Source organism: Typopeltis vanoorti, chromosome 14, assembly GCF_054136105.1.
Source record: "Typopeltis vanoorti isolate ZY-2024b chromosome 14, IOZ_Tvanoo_1.0, whole genome shotgun sequence".
Classification (NCBI taxonomy): domain Eukaryota; kingdom Metazoa; phylum Arthropoda; class Arachnida; order Uropygi; family Thelyphonidae; genus Typopeltis; species Typopeltis vanoorti.
In genome coordinates, this window is record NC_143562.1 from 111,347,001 (window position 1) to 111,363,834 (window position 16,834).

General features: G+C 35.9%; 1 protein-coding gene across 8 annotated transcripts in view; it reads left to right on the plus strand.

Moving 5' to 3' along the window:
* Window positions 1-381: 381 nt before the first annotated feature.
* The window catches only part of LOC150099837 (uncharacterized), a 196,911-nt gene continuing 180,458 nt past the window's right edge, over window positions 382-16,834 (plus strand). Inside the window, exons 1-2 of one of the 8 annotated variants that reach the window (XM_090403651.1) lie at window positions 382-432; window positions 15,802-15,890. The gene's annotated coding sequence lies outside the window, so the exon portion shown is untranslated. Of the gene's footprint in view, window positions 433-593; window positions 768-869; window positions 931-965; window positions 1,211-1,230; window positions 1,603-1,674; window positions 1,698-5,928; window positions 5,951-15,801; window positions 15,891-16,834 lie in introns of those variants that run through there. The other 7 variants (XM_090403650.1, XM_090403655.1, XM_090403654.1 and 4 more) reach the window with 7 other exon arrangements.

Below are 16,834 nucleotides of genomic sequence, written 5' to 3' on the forward strand. Positions count from 1 at the left end.
CCTCCCTCGACGAGTCTAAGGACTCCTGGAGTCGCCCGAAATAATAATAATAATAATAATAATAATAATAATAATAATAATAATAATAATAATCTCTTGCCTCTTCAGTTTCTTGTAGCATAACCCTGCTAATATCCCCTGTCACTGGAGCTCTAATCACGCCAAAGTACATAACTTTGTACTTACTATCATTAAATTGACAGCCATTTTCGTTGCCCAAATTTCCAGTGTATTCAAATTATTTTGTAATTGTGAATATCAGTAGCATCTGCCTGATTGCTCTCCCTATCTTTATTATCGGCAAACAACTGCACATCTGATGTTAGATTCTTCCTGATGTCATAAATGTATAGATTAAACAATAATGGCCAAGGACTGAACTCTGAGGTACTCCACTGGTCACATTAAATCTCGCAGATTCACACTCACTGTGTACGTAATTTTAGAAAACAATCTCAAGTCAACAAAGATGTAAAAGTATATAATTTAAACTACCCTTTCATACAAATCACATTATATATCTGTTTTCTTTATTTATATTTAGCTTGTTTATAGCTGATTTCTACATCTTCCATAGCTATTGGCTGGATTGTTTTTGGCGCTTGTTATGTATAATGTATTATAGATTGTTAATGTACAGTATTAATTTCGTTTTTTTGTTCGAATGTTATGATTTTAAGATTTTACATGTAAAACAAGTTTCTTGCGAATAAACATTTGAACGTTGCGTATAGTTGATTGTACGGTTAAAGTTTAGGTGGATTCAGGTGAGGAACGGCTATATGAGAATTTTTTGAAAAATTTTGAGTGAATGATAAAAACCTGCTAAATAAAAACTATGCGATGATGGCAATGATTATCACGGAAAAATACGTAGCAGCGGTATTCACCACATAGATAAAGTTGAATGACAGTTTCAAGTAGAGTGATGTATGTACTCAGAGTTAAAAAAAGAAATGGGCAGTGAGATTTATTTATGAATATATAACCCCCTCAGAATTATGTGACCAGATGTATAGCGTTTACTGGTCGTGTACAGCATTTAAAATATTTTATTCACCTTAAGAGAAAAAGTAAACTACGACATACTAACATTAGTTGTTTATTCTGAGGACCTTTTTCATGTAAAATTATTTTTTGATTATATGCCAAAATTTTATTTTAAAGTTCGACAAAATTATCATCCTCAGTCAGTGTAATCTAAATTTATGTAATACCAACGTTTTATGTTTTTACTACTATAATTTACATAATGTGTTTAATTTACATAATTTACATAATGTATGTAATTTATATTCTGTTTTGTAAAAATATTACCGATTTTTACTGTGCAATTTCACAACCATCTGTAACAAATTGTAATTTGGCTAATGCCCGTAATAAACGTTTTATTATCATAAAACAAAGTTTAGATGTGATATCTGTCGCTTTTAAATTTCAATCATAAAATGAACAATTACGCGTGACGGCAAAAGCTGTATTTTCCCTTTTTTAATAATAAAGATTATTTAAGTTATTGTATCTCACTCACGTCGATACAAAATCGATTGGGGAGCAAAGGAAACCACGCAACGATATATATCGACTGTGGTTATCGTAATGGTAATTTAAAGAATGATATTTTGTTGTATGTTTCAGAAATGTTTTACCTGTAGACATAGTATTACAATTGTTGTTTTTGATATCATAGATCCCAGGTATTCGCAGAAGTGATACTTTGCTATATCTTTTTTTATGTTTAAAAATCGGAAAGTTTATAATTATTTTAAAATATTTAATTATTTTTTAATAATTAGGTTTAAACCATGTCAGTAAAAAGAAAACGAAGGGATTGCAAACTGACAGATAATTTGAAAAAAAAGAGTATCCGTTTATTAAGGAATATGTTTCATGTACAATCTATTTTTGAAAATTTTCTGACCTCTGGAGGAAAGCGAGATATCACAAGGCATTTAGTTTCTGATAATAATAATTATTATTATTATTATTGTTCCTGGAAACTCCAAGGAGTCGACAGACTCATCGAGGGAGGCCCTAACATCATGTCAAGAACAACTATTCAACATTCACACAGTATCTATCATACCTTGCCTTGAACTCATTCACGGTCGTAGCACCCACAACAGACTCTGGAAGCTTATTCCACTCATTTACCACTCTCCAAGTAAAGAACCTAGCTCTAACACCCTTGTCAACCACGCTCTTGCCCATAAGCATAAGAAAGCTCTACAGGTAGTGTCTTCATCTGTAAAGATGACCAGTTTTCTTCTTCAAACTGAATTTGGAATGAAAGAAAGAGAATTAGCAATTACAGAGTCTGTTTTCTTTCCATACCATATATCACAATCAAACTTTAGATCCATGGATTGTACATCCAGATTGATCTGCAAATTATTTGACAGCAAATTCACATGTGCAAGGACAAAAGCAGAAGCTATCATTAAGAATGTATTAGCACCACATGCATTGAAAGATCTTGGTGAGGAATTACAAAATATAAACTTTATATCTGTGTTTTCTGATGCATCAAACCATAAAGATGTAAAACTTTTTCCTACTATCATTCGTTATTTTGATTCAAAAAGTGGAGTGAATAATAAGATTGATTTTGTGGCCCTACCTGGGGAAACTGCAGCGCTTATCAGCAATTCTATCTTAACTGTTCTTGAAAAAAAAAACAATTTATCTAAGAAGTTTGTTGCATATTGTGCTGATAATGCAAATACCAATTTTGGTGGTGTAGCTAGAAAGGGTATTAACAATGTCTTCACTATATTGAACAGAAGTTTAGAGCAAAGTATTATTGGTGTAGGTTGTGCAGCTCATATAGTTCACAATGCTATTCAAACTGCTGCTGATCTTTTACCACTAGACATAGTCTACTGTAACTAGCCATTTTTACATTTACACTGTCAGAGTAGAATCTTTGAAAGAACTCTGTGAGGAAGTAGAAGTTGAATATCACATAGTACTAGGCTACAGTAAAACTAGATGGCTAGGTTTAATGCCTGTGATTGAGTGGATTCTGAAATTATATAGGCCATTGAAGTCATATGTCTTATCCCTTGATTAGTGTCCTAGAATAATTGAACTCTTTTTCGATGGTAATACCTCTGAGTTGTGGTTAACATTTCTTCATAGTCAGGCATCAGTCTTTGAGGCAGTAGTCAGAAACATTGAAGGAAATGATTGTACAATAACGGAAGTCTCAGAGGAACTTGCATATGCTGAAAGCAAAATGCAGAGAACGTCTTGAATCAAGCTACGTTCCTATTTGCATAAGAAGAGATTTAAGAATTTTAGAAGATGATGGAAACATAAAAAAAATTTGTTGAGTTCTCATGTTAAAACTTTTTACAGTAACTGTTTGGAATATTTGGACATGTGGTCATTCAAATTCCTGGAAATTAAGACATTTAAGTAGATAAACCTTAACAATAGGATATCATGGCATGATTTTGAGGCATTATTGGAGTATATTATTATTATTATTATTCAGGCCTCCAAGGAGTCAAAAGACTCATCGAGGGGAGGTCCCCCCCTGAGAAACACAAAGTTTATCATACCACTCTTTAAACTCACTGACCGTTCTCGCTCCCACCACTCCATCAGGCAATGCATTCCACGGCTCAACCACCCTCCACACAAAGAAACCACTCCTTACCCTCTTGCTCACAGTTTCCTTTCGTAACTTCCAGGGATGGCCTCTTGTCATCACTCCTTCCCGCTGATCAACCAAGCGAAAGAACTCCCCAGTGTCAACCCTGTAACCACCTCTCAACAGTTTAAAAGTCTCAATCATATCACCTCTCCTTCTTCTATCCACCAAACTCTGCAGTCCACATTCTCTCAGCCGATCTTCATAACTATCCTTGTACAGTCCTGAAACCATCTTTGTCATCCGTCTTTGTATCCTTTCCACAGTTAATTTATCCCCTTCAAATCCTGGGGACCAAATCTGAGAACAATAGTCCAAGTGTGGTCTGATCAGAGACTTATACAACGGAATGATAACCCTCTTATCTCTGCAGGTCAGTGTCCTTCTCATAATAGCAGCAATCCTCTGTGTTACCTTCACCACCTTTGCAATATGTCCCCTAAACTTCAGGTTTCTATCATTCATCAACCCCAGATCTCTTGTCTCCCCTACTTCCTCCAGTATAACTCCTCCCATAGAGTATGCAGCATCCCATCGATGTTTCCCAAACCTCAAGACCTTACATTTTGCTGCATTAAAGTGACACCCCCATTCATTTGCCCATCTATCTAGCTTATTTAAATCCTCTTGCAGGGCTACCACATCTGCACTATTACTAATAATCCTTCCCAGCTTTGCATCATCCGCAAACAACTGAATATCCCCCTGCAATCCACTGGCTATGTCATTGATATAAAGGTTAAATAATATAGGTCCTAGTACTGAGCCCTGTGGGACCCCACTTGTAACCCTCTGCCTCCTGGAAACTGCTCCACCATACACAACTCTCTGATACCTATCAGACAGCCAATCCTGAATCCAGTTGACCAATCTGACATCCAGACCCATGTGCTGCAACTTAAATATCAGCTTATCATGTGGCACCCTGTCAAATGCCTTTGCCAAGTCTAAGAAAATTGCAGTATATGCCTTTCCCTCATCTAATGCTCTTGTAACTTTATTATAAAAGGCTAGCATATTGCTAAAACAAGAATGTCCTTTCACAAATCCATGTTGATTCTCACAGATAACATTACCCTCATCGGCCCAATGCTGTACACGATCCCTCACTACTTTCTCCAAGATCTTAACGACTACTGATGACACACAGACTGGCCTATAATTAGACACTTCCAGTCTGTTACCACCCTTATGCAATGGCACTATCTTACCTTCCTTCCATTCCCTGGGCACCTTTGCCAAAGCCAGACTTTCATTGAAAAGCCACGTTAAATATGGATTCTAATTTTGGAAAAAATCATGGCATATATGAAAATAACCTTTTGATGAGGTTTCTTGTTTAAATAAGTATATAATTGATTCAAAAATTGAAGAATGGAAGGAGGAAAAAATTCCTACAAGAGATAGATGGGTTGAGATATTTGTGTTTTTTGAGAAACCAAGTGCCTTATGGTAATATATAAAAAAATGGAATTTGCCTCTTGTTTACCTGGGACAAATGCTGTTACAGAAAAAGCTTTCAGTTGTGAATTATGGACTGCAGAGAAAACACAATTAAAACTTGAGACAATAAAGGCCATTCTTATTGTGAAATATAATATGGTTGATTCCTGTGAAGATTTTATGGGTGAAATATCAGAGGATGATGAATTATTGAAAAGAATTTTTTCTTCTGAAAAAATGTTAAAATTGTTTATTTGGAGAGTTTTATTAGATATTCATCGTATAAGATAAATGAGTGTGATATTTACTTTTGAATATATTATTAAGAATTTAAATAAAAGTTGCTTTTAATAAATATCTATTCATTGTATAATATAAAATAATTTTTTTGGATATTTATTTTTGAATCCATTATTGAGAATTTAAATAAAAGTTTCTTGATAGTTTAGGAGTAACAATATTATTAATTAGTAATAATAACAAGAATGAAAGCAGAATATTTTATTGAAAAGGTATGATTATGTTTCTGTTGGGATAAGAAGAAATACATCAATTTTAGAATATATGCCTGGAGGGAAGCAAACGTGCAAAGCAGGAAACAAAAGTTATGCAACCAGTGGAACGTGTCCGGCATTGGTCCTTGGATAATCTGGTCACTATACCTCAGAACCTTCTACTAAGGAAGATTTGGAATTATTATTATTTATTTAATTAATTTTTTTTGCCTTTAGAGAAGGTAGATGAGATAAAGAAAAATCAGTTCCTTTGCATGTGATGATGTAAACCGCAGTTTAGGAAATGAATACCAGACATATGGGAATGTGGAAAGAAATGCAGAAAAGAACAGAGGTAATAATAATGGTTTAGTGCATGCTGACTTCTCATCAAGACTAGTCATAAGCTAGTTTAGAAAATAGAATCGTCATAGGATGGTCACTGCTGACTACCTATGATGATATATAAAGTCAACATAAAGATATGTACAAATTGAGATAGAAAAGCTATAAGAAATCGGCTATGATATTGATAACTGATATTTTCATGATAGGTTAAGATACTGGAATGGGTTGATTATGCAGATGTGCAGAATTTTCTATCAAGAAGGGATGTATGTGGTTATGACAAACACACATGAGATTTGAAATAGGAATGATTACCATTGATCTTGAGCAGGATAAAAATTAATATCACATTGAAAAGAAAAATATGCAAGAACGTTGGCATCATTCAGAGATGAACTATAGATTCATATATTTATTATTCAAGAAGTAAAGATAAAACTTTGAAAACAAACCTAAACCTGGAAACTCTTTGGTAAACTCAGAAGGGAACATTGCTTCAGCCAGTGGTTGATTGGGCATGCGATTTAGCCTGCAAGGATAGAAAATTCTGAACTTCATGGTTGACTTAAGAAGTTAAAGAGCAGCAGTGGCAAGTTGTATACCTCAAGCATGTTGAACATCTTTCTCTAAATCCAGAGTAATTTATTAAAAAGGTGGCACACCGTTTGGCAACTCCTATAGGTAGAGATGACCTTGCTAATGCTTCTGCCTGGTATCTCCACTTGGGCCTGGCTCCCACTGAAGAGACCTCAATAAAGGTTGAAACTAGTCTGGTTATGGCCCTTCCCTTAATGCATAACATTAGGCATATCTGCAAGGAGATGTGTTTTGCATTATGGGAGATACTGAGATAGGAGTGATGTTAGCTTGCTCCACCTTTGCAACGAGTTGCCCGGTTGTACCACCTTATCCCAATCCTGAAGATACTTTCAGGCGCAAACTTTGTTTGCTCACACTTGGATAAAGGATTAAACTAAATTTATTATACTCAAGTGAAATAGATGATATAATTTGGTGTAAAGTGAATGACAAACGATATCTGATGGGAACTGCAGATAAAGAAAAGGCTATAGAAGAACCATAAGGAGAGGGGTGGGGAGCAAATGCATGAACAGTGCATCTGCTCAGAAACTAACTGGGATTGTAGGGAAAGCAAAACTTGAATATGAGAAGAGATTAATTCCAAGATCCAAGTATAATGATGAAAACCTGAGATCCAAGGATACATGATGAAAAGGGTTTTTTAAAGTGTTATTTTAAAAACACAATTATTTTATTATTCATAAGGCATATTCCGGTAATTGGACCACATTTTTTTTTTTAATAAGCTAAAAGCACAATAAAGAAATAAAACCCGACAAGTTTTGTAAGTTATTTGACTTACATCTTCAGGGGTAAAAGGTAACTGAAAGTTAAAACAACAAAAAAGGAGAAATTAATAGTTCATACTATACAGTTGTGGGGGTCTGACTGTTTATAAAATTAAAAAATCAGAATGCAGATTCAAAGCAGTGCTAAGTTTAAACAACGCTGGATGATGTTCTGTTGTTCACGATCATAATGTCCGAGGTCTGAATGAGGTGTATTTTTTTTATCAAAGCTGACCAAACTTGGTGTAGAATTAAGCCTTGGTTTTTATTGCATTGTGTTGGAATTCTAAGCATGTTTGTAGCTTCTTTAAATTTCCTTATGTAACAGGTTTTTTCTATATAATACATGTTTGTTTTCTGCCAGAGTACATTGTGGCTGGTGGAAGTGGTATGGAAAGCTAGACCTGATTTATGTTCTCTTCTGTTTTGTGCATCCTTTTGGTGTTCGTTCACCAAAAGGATGTACAAAATATTTTTTTGCTGCACCACCTAAAACAGTTAGATTAAGTGAAGTTATCTTAACCAAGAAGTGATTTCAAGACACACACAAGTGACTATTGATTTGCAGTCATGACCCACAATGTAACTTATTCTTCCCCGCTCAGATTTGAACCTTTTACAAGGGGTGCATCGGATTCTGGAATTCAGGCACTTAGGTTTAAAAATATCAAAGGCTTATTAAGCATATTAACACATTTACAATACAATTAACATTCATACTAAATTCCAATACTAATCAGATAAGATTGCATGTATCCTTAATGAAACAAGAGTATCAAAAACAGCATTCATAATAAATCATTCACAAAGATGGTTATTTTAGAGTAATATTTTTTCATTAAACATGCATTATATATATCGTTACTCAGACTAATTCATCTCAGCTTTCTCTAAAGCATACACATTAAATTAACCTGTATATGAGCTAACTCACTGTACTTTCTAATGTTAATGTGCTACAGTCCTGCTCTAAATAAATCAAAGTCCTCGATCCTTAATGCCTCTTTATTTTAACATTACCATACACCAAGGCTTTTCATACTCGTTCCTTCAATTTTTACTGCCTTCCTTCAGTCGATCTTCCTTCTTGTTCACTTAGACGATGAGGTACCTTGAATTCTCCAATCATTCTATGATTTCACACGATTCCGGCATGACCGACTTGTTCCAGGCATAACTGTGGCATTGGGCGATTTCTCCTTCAAGATATTTGCTACCTTAGATGCCGAGTGTTTCCAAGGACTGTGGATACACTAGCTGAGATGTACTCCATCATACGATCAGGAGCTTGTAACATCGCCAGCACTTGGATGGCATTTCCTGCCATCGCTCACTGGACTCTGAACATAGCTTGCTGCTGTTCCTAGTCCGAGCACTTCGAGACAGAGCCGCTCCTCCGTGCAACTTTCTATCTGCCAGACGACCTTCCGCCACCAGCCAAGTGAAGAAAAAACTTACAAGAGTGAGGGGGGGGGGAGGTTTCCTAACCCTTTTATTTCTTTCTCCCCTACCGGTAATCACTGCAACCTTCGTAACTCACCCAATGCGTAGCACTCTCCCACTTGGGTGTTGCTTCATACTGTTTGTTTCCGATTTTCTTCTGACCATGCTCCGCCATGTGCTGTGAGCATGCAACTGCCTGAAGCCACCTCTCCTTCTGTTGACATGCCCTTGCCCTTTGAGCCGTTGCTCACAATATTTTATGCAAGCAATTCTTCACACAATTATTACAAAATTTAGTAAATCTTTGTTCAATTTATACAGTATTAACAGCCTTGCACAATCAAAAAAATTATTTCCTCTAACAACATACAATCTCTTTTCTTTATGCTAACATAATTTTATATTTCATTATGTGTATATTACATGTATTTAGAAGCAAGCATTTCTACATAAAATTTTGTATCTTATTTTTCTATCTGTTAAACGATGATAGATGTGGAATTCTTTAGTTTTTCCACTTATCAAGGTTTAACACCGGAATATGCCTTATGAACTTCTAAACCACAGAAACCTCCACTTACTATTTTATTATTATATAGGTATCGTCATGGAATCAGAAGACACATTGTAGGATATTGATTATTTGCACACTAGCCATTATTTACACCAGTGCTTCCCAAATAGCATGAATAAAATTCTTCCCAAAACTACACCTAAAAATGGAAATATAAATTACAGTAAAACCATAGTCATTCCATACATCAAAGGAGTATCAGAAAAAAAAAATTGTGGTACAAAATTAATACCTCCAAGGATCCCCCTTTCTCCCACCCCAGTGGGAAGGGGGATCTTGTCAGTGTTGAATAAGTTACACTGTATCCAGTGCACATGTAATTTACCTTATGTTGACGAAACAGGATACACAATTTCAATCAGAAAAAGAATACAAATGACATTATATTTAGCAATTTTGATAAATCAGACCTCTCTGATCAAGTTCTTAAGACTCTATACTAAACCAATTTGAAACGATGGTGAATGTTATTTATGTTAATGACACAAATGTTAGTAAAGCAGATGTGAAAGTGAGTTTTTAGTGAAGAGATTCTGGTATGGTTTGTATGTTATGGCTGGTTGTGATGTGACTTTTCTTTTTTAACTGGATTAGTTTGAGGGAGATCGCTTCTGTCACAATGGCACTGCTATTGTTCATAAGTCTTCATAGATTTGATCATAAGTTTGATTAGATGGAAGGATATAGTGGGAAGAACATGTAGTGAGAGAAGACAGCCACTTGGACATGACTTCCACACAGCGAGAAGCCAGTCTCAGTGCTGCCACCACATGGCTTCAACAGTGCCCCACCCCACATACCACTACTTGGACTCCCTCTCCAGGCATGACCTGGCAGAGTATGTGGCAGCAGGATTATGCACCAGTTGATTGGGAAGCCTCCTGACTCATTACTGACAGGTTCAGCTGGTGAAATAACTGGCAGCTGGCCTGTGGCATTACTGTTTTAACTGCTATACCCTCAAAATGCAGGAGGTTCTGAGTCTCTAAGTATGTTTGTCATGGCCTTGAAGGGTATCACTCACAGTGCACGGAGAAGAGCAGGGGGAAAAGAAACTGGAATCCCTGCTCTGGAGACCAAACATGGCATTTGCCACTTCAGCCCTCCAATGAGCCTAGTGGTGGTATTTCACTGAGCAATGAAGAACATCATTGTCTAACTGACACTTCCTCCAACTAAGACACTCTCTTTGTAGAAGGAATGCTCGCCGGTTTCGCCAGAGCCCCTCTGATGGAAACAGGCCATACCGCAGGAAGGTGGGCTTCAATGAGAAAGATAAATAATGAGGTTTACAAAACCAACAGAAAACAAGACTAACTTTCCATGATTTCACGTCAATAACAAATCTGGTCCTTAACTTGTCTTTGACAAAGCAAGGCCAATTAGAGAAAGCTAGCTGATGTGGCCTAAAGATTTCTATTGGCCTGGAAAAAATTATTGCACTGTGTAGCAAGAAAAACATGTAACGTCTACGGAAGGATGACTTTAAAAAGTGCTGATGGCTGGAAGGTAACAGAACTAAACCAAACAGTTAAATTACTGCGTGAATATTATGCAGGCATGTACCATCTAGGAGGTGACATTGCAATCCCAGATGCAAGAGTGACTGATGAGAGAAGAGTTTGAGAAACTGAGGTGCTTAGAATTGTAGAACCTCAATACAAACACATCCATGTGATTAGATGGCATATTGGCCAGTATATTACGAGAATGTATGAGGAAATTATCAGCTCCTCTCACCAAGCTGCTTAATTTAAGCCCAAGTACTGAGAAAGTGCCAATAGAATGGAAAGAGAGCGAAGTAGTCCCACTGCATAGAGGAAGCTCCAAGACAGAAGTAGCAAATTATAGGCCAATCAGCATCTCAGGAGTAGTGGCACTGGAGAAACTGATGAAAGACAGAATTCAGGACTGGGTGGATAGGAATATGATACTCTATAAGACAACATAGTTCAGTGAAGGGAAAGTCTTGCCTTAGTAACTTGCTTACTTTTTATAATAAAGTGACAATGACGTTGGATAAGGGAAATGGATTATCAGTGATATTGCTAGAAATATTTAGTTGTTTGATGATGATGCTAAAATGGAATGAATAATGGTAAATGAAGGTGATGTAGAGATCATACAGGAAGACTTAAACTAGCAGTATGACAAAGGTAAACACTTCCATTTTAATGTGGTCAAGCATAAGATGATGCACTTTGGGAAGAGATCACAAGCAGATAGAACTGAAATGCAAGAAACTGATGGGGCTGATTATGAACAGGGAGCTCAAGCTTAGACAGCATATGGCAAAGGTAACCAAAATAGCACATCAGATTATGGTGTTTTTGAAGGACATGCAAGCAAGCAGGGATAGACAGGTTATTGTTCTCCTATTTAAGGCTTTAATAAGGCCACATCTGAACTACTGCATGCAAATCTGGATACAAGGATTCTGTGAGGATGAAGAAGCAGTGGAGAGAATCCAGAGGCAAGAGACAAAGATTGTCGCAACTCTATGGAATGCTTCCTGTAAGAATAGATCGACAGTCTTTCGGCTTCAAAAACTAGCTGATGATAGGTGAAAAGAGGAGACATGATAAAAGCATGTAAGTTAAAAGGGGTTTTATAGAATTGACGTGAAGACTTTTTTTTTCAATATATGGCAGGAAAGGAAGAGAACAAGGGGGTCTACCAGTGGAAATCATGTGTATCATTAGCAAGATGGACTACTAACCCTAACCCTGATGGACTACTTTTTGTTTGGAGGGTGGTTGTGAATGCCTCATCAGTGTATGAGTTTAAGATGAGGTATGATAGATATTGTGTAAATCAGTGCTTCCCAAACTCATGGATGTAAAGACCCCCTTTTGGAAAAATTAAAATATTTCACGGCCCCCATCGAAAAACAAACAATCATAATATTAGCGTAAAATCGTAATATATTACTATAATATTTATTGTATTTATATTCAAAAATTCAATTTATATTCAAGATTTTGTGTTTGTAAGCTTTTTTTGGTGCTTCTTATCGATACCTTTTGAAATGAAACTTATATGAATAAGCATATATTTATTAATATTCGTTAAGCGCCAAAATACACAGGAAGCAAAATTTGTGAACCAACACCATGTGATTTTTTCCATTAAAATATAAAAAATAACAAAAAAATATAATAAATCATAGAAATTAAATACGTTTCTTTTAAGATTAAAAAAAAAAAGAACTACTTAGTTTTAAAACATTTTAAATTTGTTTTCATTATTTCACGGTGACCCACAGTTTGGCCCACAGTCTTAAGAACTTGATCAGAGCGGTCTGATTTATCAAAATTGCTAAATATAATATGTCATTTGTATTCTTTTTCTGATTGGAATTGTGTATCCTGTTTCATCAATAAGGTAAATTGCATGTGCACTGGATACAGTGTAACTTATTCAACACTGACAAGGATCTCCCTTCCCACTGGGGTGGGAGAAAGGGGTATCCTTGGAGGTATTGATTTTGTAGCACAATTTTTTTTCTGATACTCCTTTGATGTATGGAATGGCTATGGTTTTACTGTAATCTATATTTCCATTTTTAGGTGTAGTTTTGGGAAGAATTTTATTAATGCTATTTTTGCTATAGCCATTGTTTATAAACATATTATTATTATTAAGAGAGACCTCCAGGGAGTCAGAGACTCATCGAGGGAGGCCACATACTACTCACTCTAGCTATCATAATTATTCTTGAATTCATTCACACTGCTTGCACTCACAACATCCAAAGGTAATCCATTCCAATCACTCACCACCCTCTGAGAGAAAAATCTTTCCCTCATACCTTTCTTGGCGGTCTTCATTCTCAGCTTCCAAGGATGCCCTCTCGTCCTTTCTCTGCCCTCCATAAACAGAAAAATTCCATCAGTTGAAATCCTGTGTGACCCTTTCAGAAGGTTGTAAGTCTCAATCATATCACCCATCTTTCTCCTGTTTGCTAGTATCTGCAGTCTACAAATTCTCAATCTGTCTTCATAATCAGTATTCCACAATCCTGATATCATTTTTAACACTCTCCTTTGTACTCTCTCCAATATACCAGAATCACAATGGAAACCAGGAGACTAGATCTACACACAATAGTCCAAGTGAGGTCTTATCAAGGCCTTGTAAAGAGGCAAAATAACATCCTTATCTTTATATGTGAATGTTCATTTCAGCATTGTTGCAATTATCTTTTGAGTTGTATTTGCAATCTTTGCCACGTTGCCCCTGAACGTCAACTTCCTATCTATTAACACTTCAAGATCCCTACCTCATCAGTTTTTCTAGCCTAATCCCACCAATATAATATAACATTGGATATCTAATCATGCCAAAGTGAACGACTTTACATTTACTGACATTGAACTGACACCCATTTTCCCATGCCCACAATTCCAGCCTAGTCAAATCATTCTGTAAAGACTGCATATTAGCAGTATTTCTGATTACCCTACCTATCTTTGCATCATCAGCAAATAACTGTATGTTGCTTGTCAAATCCCTCCCAATATTTGTACAGATTGTACAGATTGAATAACAGTTGACCAAGCACTGATCCATGTGGTACACCACTTGTTACCTTAAACCTTGCAGACTCAGATCCCCCATATACCATTTTTTGATATCTGTCAGTTAGCCATCCTCTTATCCATGCTAATATTGTATAACCCAAACCAATTTTCTTCAATTTATGCAACAGTCTTCCATGCTGTATTCTGTGAAAAGCCTTAGCAAAATCCAAAAGTATCATGGTGTATCCATTCCCCTTGTCTAGTTCAGTGGTAACATTATTATAGAATGTGAGCAAGTTGCTAAAACATGACCTTCCCTTAGTAAACCCATGCAAAGTAGGGATTCACTGTCAATCCATTTCTGAATGCGGGCCCTAACCAATTTTTCCAAAATCTTCACCACCACTCAATTCCATTGTACAAGGGTATTTCCATACATTTCTTCCCTGTTCTGAGACTCATATTAAATATCCTGGTCAAAGGAATGGCCAGTTCAGCTGAACCACTTTTAGCACGTGTGCTGATATTCCATCAGTCCCTATTGCTGAATTCTTATTCAATTTGTGCAACAGCTTTAATACCTCAGCCTGACACACCTGCGTTTCTTCATTTAGTGAAAAGGTAACAGTGAGCTCAATGTTGCGTTCACCATGTTGATAGATTTTTAACGAAATGGGCACTCATTAACTGAACAACCTCTTCTGCATCTGTAACCCTAATGCCATGAATTTAGAAAAGTTATTCTTTTATATTCATTCTTTTACTTGCAGCATATCGATAGAATTCTTGTGGGTTGTCTTTAGCATGCAGAGCTAGTTTCTTTTCATACTCAGACTTTGCTTTCCATACAACAGTTGTGACTATTCTAGCCTGCTGCGTATAATGTTCATAATGGACGTGATCCTTTTGCAAACGGTATTCCTTCCAAATCGTCCTTTTCTTATGAATCTCTTGCTTAATAAGATGACACATCCATTTGACTCCTACTCTATTTATTCTTCGAACTCTCAGGACACATTCTGATATCGCACCATTTAAGTATTATTTAAATGCTTCCCATGCATTGTCGATATTCTTTCCTTCTAGCAACTGATCCCATTCCACTGAACTCAGTATACTTCTCAGTTGGTCATAATTTCCTGCTTTGTAGTTCAGCATGTAACCTTTTCTGAATGGAACATTCATAAACTTAGTCACTTTCCAAGTGAGTACCCATGATCACTTGAGGCAGAATAGTCACGTCTTTAACTGAAACGCCTCTGACACTATAATCAAATCTAACACTCTTTGACCTTGAGTTCCTTTGGTCACATGCTGCTTGAGGAAGTTGTCCTGCAACACTCAATAAATGCATTTTCATTCTTCTCATGAGATTCTACTGCTACCCAATCAATATTTGGATAATTAAAGTCTCCCATTATAGCTCCATCACCTGCACTGTTTTTGAGAGGAGAATGTGAGTTAGAAACTAGATACCCTACTTTGGAGATGAAATATATATAGCGGTAGCCACTTCACACCTACAGTAAGCAGGGTGGTGGCATTTCAATGTCTGAGGAAAGTCATCTACCATCCAGATGTTTGAATCTACTACTTAAGTGGTTGAAAACGTAATTCTATGTTTATGTTTACCTTGTGACTTCTGTTAATTAGGCTAAGGGATAAGAATCTATTTAAGAGTAAAAGGATAGATATTAAATCAAACTTTTTTTCTTTATCGTTATTTTTTATCAAGGAAATAAAAAAAAAGGAATAATTTGTCGGCCACCTATTCTTTTAAAAGAAATGCAGAAACAAGCTGATTGAATAAATTTTATAAGGCAATTTTTTTAGGATAGATTTATTAATTTTCTCCTTTATTATTAGCCACAAATATTGTGTTCTATTTAGTAATGAAGGAAAGAGGTATAGCATATTTCTGTGAGTTCTGCATCCATTTCTCTTTCAGATAAGATAACTTCTGAATGTCATTAGGTGGGATCACAATCACTGCCTGTTTCTCATAAAACAACACTGGAAGGAAGGTCTTCACAGAAGGTAGTGATTTTAATCCATTGAGTATTAGTTGTATTTGACAGCTATTCTTATTTTTTTTTATCTATATGAATCTGAATGTACTAAATATATTCCCAGATTTTGGTTTTAAATTTTAAATCATTATTTCTTAAAATGTAAAATCTTTTTGTATAATATAACTTTTTTCTTTGGAGGTTACTTACCAGTGGCTATTACCTCAGAACACTTTGTGAGACTATGGCCCAGTAAATTCTTATTTTATAAGACAAGTGCCTGGTCCCAACAAATTTACTCGTAAATACCTTTCCAATTTTTTTTTTAAAGTTCATACATTAAACTGACATAAGTATTATAATTAATTATGGCGTCTGTGCGGTTAGCCGAATGGTTACGCCCTCAACAACCATATTCCTGGGAAAGGAGTGTCCTGCGTTTTGATTCTCGTCACTGACGTGAGGAGCTTAAGGATCTTTCTCAGCCATAGCCAAGTTAGCCAGTCTTGGGCATGCACTGCAGAGTTTTTTTTCCCAGTTTATTTGGGATTTTTCCTCCCGCAAAGCAGGCAAACTGGTCTTAAGAACACAATGCTTCACAGACAATTACACATGGCTGAGCGTGGGGGTAATGATCCCACCTTGTAGTGAGTTATGAAACCCAAAAATGGGAGGCCAAGGCCCTACATGGGGCTGTAGTGCCAAAGAAGAATAATTAATTAATGCATAATCATAAAGAGTATTAGTACACTTATGTAAACGGTGTGGCATGTTGAGAAATATAAAATTACACTTAAATTAGTTATCAATCACTGGACTAATGAAATCTTGTAGTTTCCTCAGGCCAACATCATTAAATTAATTTGTGCAGATTTTCATTGACATATCCCATTCTGATCACCAAAAAAAGTTATATTATTCAGTGTAAAATTGGTTATTGTATTACTAAATTGATTTTATTGATGTTGGTTT